This window comes from Bombina bombina, chromosome 2, assembly GCF_027579735.1.
Source record: "Bombina bombina isolate aBomBom1 chromosome 2, aBomBom1.pri, whole genome shotgun sequence".
NCBI classification, from domain to species: domain Eukaryota; kingdom Metazoa; phylum Chordata; class Amphibia; order Anura; family Bombinatoridae; genus Bombina; species Bombina bombina.
The window spans coordinates 804356404-804362578 of record NC_069500.1 but is presented as its reverse complement, the minus strand read 5'-3'; positions in this window follow the sequence as shown (position 1 = coordinate 804362578).

The window sequence follows — 6175 nt, the reverse complement described above, 5'->3', positions numbered from 1 at the left end:
GGTATCCTTTCTTGAAGTAGCAGCAATGCACTACTGGGATCTAGCTTGGGTTGCCACCTCAGCCATGTTTTCCTAGACACTGAGTTGCACATGCTGGACAACTCTATTCATATTGCTTTCTGCACACCCTGCAGCATGTGTAACTCATAAGCGTTAGGAAAAACGTAGCAGAGGTGACAACCCTAGAACTAACTGAACACATCAGTAAGCCAATCACAAGAGCTACATACATAGAAAGTTGTTAAAAATGGTATATTCTATCTGAATCATGAAAGATTTTTTTGGGGTTTCATGTTTCATCATCCTGGTCAGGTGCAACCGGGGTGATTGACACGTGGCTTGACTTCCCAAGCAATTATTTGTACGTTTTTTAATAACGTTTTTTAATAATACTGTCTAACAAAAGGGGGACCCCTTTACTGCAAATAAATATAATCACAAACCCCAGACTAACACTACTCTTATGCCTAACTGCAAGCCCTATGGGACCTTAATTGTACTTAAAGGGATGCTAAACCCAAATGTTTATTTCATGATTCAGAAAGAGCATGCACATTTAAGCAACTTTCTAATTTACTCATATTATCATTTTTTTCTTTGTTCTGTTGCTATCTTTATTTGAAAAAGCAGGACTCTAAGCTAAGGAGCAGGCCCATTTTTGGTTCAGACCCTGGGGGTGCTTGCTGATTGGTGGCTATTTATCCACCAATCAGCAAGTGCAACCCAGGTGCTGAACCTAAAATGGGCCGGCTCCTAAGCTTCACATTCTTGCTTTTCAAATAAAGATAGCAAGAGAACGAAGACAATTTGATAATAAGATTAAATTAGAAAGTTGCTTTAAATTGCATGCTCTATCTGAATCATGAAAGAAAAAAAATTGGGTTTACTATCCCTTTTAAAGATGCCAGTTAGACACACATCAGCAATTAACCCTAACTGCATTAGCCTCATAACTATTAGAACTGCCACCACTATTATTACATTAACTGCTAGGATAACCCACCACAATTAACTGTTATTAATCTCAGTAGGACTGCCACTGCATTTAACCCCCTACCACAAATAACTCCTTAACTGAAAGAACCACCATAATTAAACACTATCTTCATTAACTCTATAGCCACCCAACAGTAATTAACGCCAATAGCAACCACCCCCAGCAGAGGGTTCAACACTTAAAGGGTTGTGAAGATGGGCAATGTAGTTATGAGGAGATACCTTAAATATTTTAACGCAGGAAACACTTTAAGATTTCTGGTAAAGGTTAAAGGGACATTTTCTTTTATGATTTAGATAAAGCATATATTCTTAAACAACCTTCCAAATTTACTTTATCTTTTTTGCTTTCGTTGGTATCCTTTATTAAAGGAACAGCAAGCAATACACTATTGAGAGCTAACTGAACACATTGGTAAGCCAATGGCAAGAGGCATATATGTGCAGCTAGGAATCAGCAGTTAGCTCTCCTGAGCCTACGTAAGTATGCTTTTCATTAAAATATACAAAGAGAACCAAGCAAATGTGATAAGTAAATTGGAAAGGTGTTTAAAATGATATGCTCTATCTGAATCAGGAAAGAAAAAGGTTTGGTGTCATGTCCCTTTACTTATACTGGGTGTGGCTACTGTTAGTATTAATTGAGGTTGGGGGGGCTAAGGGGTTAATGCAGTAAAGGGATAAAAAGATGTTTCAGTTATCTTGCTATCAAATAATATAAAAGTAATATCATTAGAATTTTAAAAGAATTTTACGTTTGCTGTAATTGTTTTTCAAAATTCAAACTCCACCTACCACTTGCCTTATATGGAGGAGCCAATCTTAGGTTTATTCTGCAGACATCAAGACTTATTAAATTCGCATAAAGTGAATTGTTTTTCAATTGGTACCTGTTAAGGCATACGAGGGAAACATGCTGTAGCAGGGTTAGCTTTTATAAGTCAGCAGGGTGCTTTTTCCGTTCTAAGAAATTTTAAGAGCTAAATTACATGAAAAGGGACGGTGGTGGTGGTGGGGTTTAGAGAGCCCTTTCTGGAGGGATCAGGGAGTTGTAAGGTTGAGAAAGGATCCCTACACTGCAGAAAATAAAAATAAATAAAATTTTTGTTTTTTTAAAAAAGCCCTAAACTGCATAGTGGCAGACTGACTGTCGTAAGATGGTAGGAAAAAAGCCATTTGCGAGGGATCAGGTAGGGTCGAGGGTGGGAAGCGCCAGGTGGGAGGGTAATCCCAACACTACAGTAAATATTACTCTTAACAGCTAAATGATTTACCTCTTCACTGCCGAAAATGTAAGAAGTGTGACAAATTAGCAGCCTTCTAATAAGCAAAAACCAATGGCAAAGCCATGCATGTCTGCTATGTCTGAACAAAGGGAATCCCAGAGAAGCTTTTACAACCATTTGTCTTATGACTGCTGTAGTTCTGTGCAAATATCAGTAAAAAACCCTGTTTGTGAAAAAGTTAACTATTTGTTTATATGATCATATTTGGTGGCCAATCAAATATGCCAAAATGGGCCTAGATCAATACCTATATTTTCCATAGGTAAATAAAAATAAAATGCTCTATTTCTATTTAAACAAAGTGATAGCAGGTACTTTGGGCACATTTTTCTCTGAAGTTCCCAGTAGCAAAGGGGTTAAAGGAAGATTAAAGTCTAAAGTAAACTTTCATGATTCAAAAAAAGCACACAATTTTAACCAACTTTCCAATTCACTTAAATTATCTAAAAGTGCACAATCTTTATATATGCACACTCTGAGGCATCAACTTCTACTGAGCAATTGAGAGAATTCACTATATATAAGTACATGCATTTTGTGATTGGCTGATTGCTCTCACATAATATATGGGGAAGGAAAACTTAAAGGGATAGTAAACCCAAATTTGTTCTTTCATGATTTGGTTAGAGCATGCAATTTTAAGCAACTTTCTAATCTACTCCTATTATCAATTTCTTAGTTCTCTTGCCATCTTAATTTGAAAACGCAGGAATGAAAGCTTTGGAGCCGGCCTATTTTTTGTTCAGCACCCTGGATAGGGCTTGCCGATTGGTGCCTGCATTTAGCCATCCAATCGGCAAGCGCAAGCCAGGTTCTCAACCTAAAATGGGCCGGCTCCAAAGCTTTTATTCCTGCTTTTTCAAATAACGATAGCAAGAGAATGAAGAAAAATTGATAATAGAAGCAAATTAGAAAGCTGCTTAAAATTGCATGCTCTATCCGAATCATGAAAGAAAAAAAAAATTGGGTTTAGTGTCCCTTTAACCACCACAGAACTTTTCCATTTTCTGTCCGTTTCGGACCAAGGCTATTTTTACATTTTTGCGGCATTTGTGTTTAACTGTAATTTTCTTCTTACTCATTTACTGTACCCACACATATTATATACCGTTTTTCTTGTCAATAGACGTTCTAAAGATACCATTATTTTCATATCTTATAATTTACTATAAAAAAATTATAAAATATGAGGAAAAAAACACTAACTTTGAGCCCCAAAATCTGTTACACATTTAAAACCACCCAAAAAAAAACAACATACTAATAGTTTAAATTTTGTCCTGAGTTTAGAAATACCCAATGTTTACATGTTATTTGCTTTTTTTTTTTTTTTGCAAGTTATAAGGCAATAAATACAAGTAGAACTTTGCTATTTCCAAACCACTTTTTTTCAAAATTAGCGCTAGTTACATTGGGACACTGATATCTTTCAGGAATCCCTGAATATCCCTTGACATGTAAGAAATTTTGATTAAGCACATCTAATAAAAGCATATGTTTTTAAATGCACATATTGTGGGAGTGCTGCCAAAGTGACCAAAATAAATACAGAAACAGGTATTGGAGCACCTCCAAACACATGAGACCACATATTATATCACATATTTTAAACTTTTTTCTTAATGCTGCAAAAAATCGCTGTCTTAAAGGGCCACTGTAAGTAAATATTTTCTATGCCTGTTACTAACTAACTACCCCAAATACACTTTTTATCAATAGCATTTCATTAACATATCTCTACCGTATATCAGAAATCTTGTCTGCAAATTTGTTTTCCAAACCCACTCCGTGGGTATCCTTAGCTCTGTACCAATCCATTTACAATACCTAGATTTCAAAATGGTGCTTTAAACACAAAGTTATTGGTTTAAGTATTTTGAACATGCAGTGCTGAAAATAGTGGGCAGGATAACGTGACATCATCGGCGAATAAAAGATAACTTTTAGAACGTTATGAAACTTCGTTTTGGAGAAAATATAGGTCAGTAGGTTTTAATTAATGTTCATTAACTTTAATATGTTAGTTGTTTATCTTAAAAATTATAACAGAAAGTAATCCTTTAATATTTATTTTTTTAAATAAAGATGGGATCTTAGTCACACAATATGGCCATATTCTGCTCAGCCAGTCACCACTTACACGGTGTCCCATAATAGACTGGTCCTAATGCTATGAAATTAGCCAAACTAAGCTGAATAATACAATACTAATATATCAAAGTAGAATTTCCAATCTCATCCAGACTGCATGGGATGAGGCTTCCTGGCTACATATTTCACATATTTTGAACTTGTTTCTCAATGCTGCAAAAAGTTGCCCTTTGGTTTAAAGCACTCCACCCAGTTCAGGTGTGTTTCAGATAATGTTATTTAACTGTGTGTATATATAAAGCCAGAAGCCTCATCCCATGCAGTCTGGATGAGAGGTATAGTATTGGAATTTCACTTTGGTATATTAGAATTGTATTGGCTAACTTCCTAGTGTTAAGAAATATTAAGGCAACTTTTTGCAGCATTGAGAAACAAGTTCTAAATATGTAGCCAGGAAGCCTCATCCCATGCAGTCTGGATGAGAGATTGGAAATTCTACTTTGATATATTAGAATTGTATTCAGCTTAGTTTGGCCAATTTCATAGCTCCTTGCATTATGGAGGGTATATTTACTAGACTGGTCTGACTTCTGGAGCTATAAAACTAGGGTAAGGTAGACTTGGGCAATGGTTTTACAGACTCTGTAATGAATGTGGGATATAGATTTTTTTTTTTAATCAAGTCTGGTGGACCTGATTTATACAGTTCCCAGAAATGTACACTTGGTCAGGCAGGGCTTATCTTGCTTCCCACATACAAGGGTTAGAGCAGAGCTTTCCAAACTTTTCATGTTGGCGACACACTTTTTAGACCTACATTATTTCGCGACACAGTAATTCAGTTGTACTAGCAAACAGGAGGTTAAACTAACTTGTTTTAAGAGATACAAACACATACATAAATTATATATTAATGAAATGTATTTCCAAGTAATAGTATGTATGTGCAAGAATTTAAAAAAAGTTTAAAAACACCAATAGCTACTTACTAAATTAATGGGATGTATGAGGTTGATGGGATGAACACGATTTCTGAATATTTGGTGGAATATTAGATAAAGACATTCGCATTTTATCATCAAGCATTTTTTAGGTTCCCCTTCCTATCCATATATTAAGAGCAGGAGCAGCAATGCACTACTGGGAGCTAGCTGCAAAAAAAACCCCCACTGACATCTGACTTCAGCTCAGCGTTTAAGCTGCCGCCCTCAGAGCTCGGTGAGTCCAATTGACTACTGCCCACACTGCAATCCCACTCACTGACTACACATGCAGTCACTAGCCAATTAAGGAACCTACATGTGCAGTCAGGAGCCAATGTGCGACCAATGGGAAGAGTTTCAGTTCCCACTGAGCTGCGCCAATAGGTTAAGATGATCTGTGACCCCCTAGGTATCAATCACGTGTTAACTATGTGATATGCATAGCAGGCAGGTGGAAAGTCAGAAACAAAAATAAATAAATTAAATTTTAAAAAAAAATTGTGCTGAAGCAGGGACATACCTACACACTGTTGCCGACACACAGTTTGGAAAGCACTGGGTTAGAGGCATGTAATCTGTTAGCTGCTCAATATTATTCATGTTAGGGAATTGTACATTTATAGCTCACTAGAGTAACAACTATTCAAAAGAAAATGGAACAGCTATGTTATGTTTCACTTACTATAGAGAACATTGTATACAAAAGACAATATACAATCGTCTAGAGAGCACATAAAGCTGGTCACAAAAACTAAGCTAACTTTATAGCTCATCCCTATATGCCTGTTATAACATTATTCCCTACTTTACAAATATGAG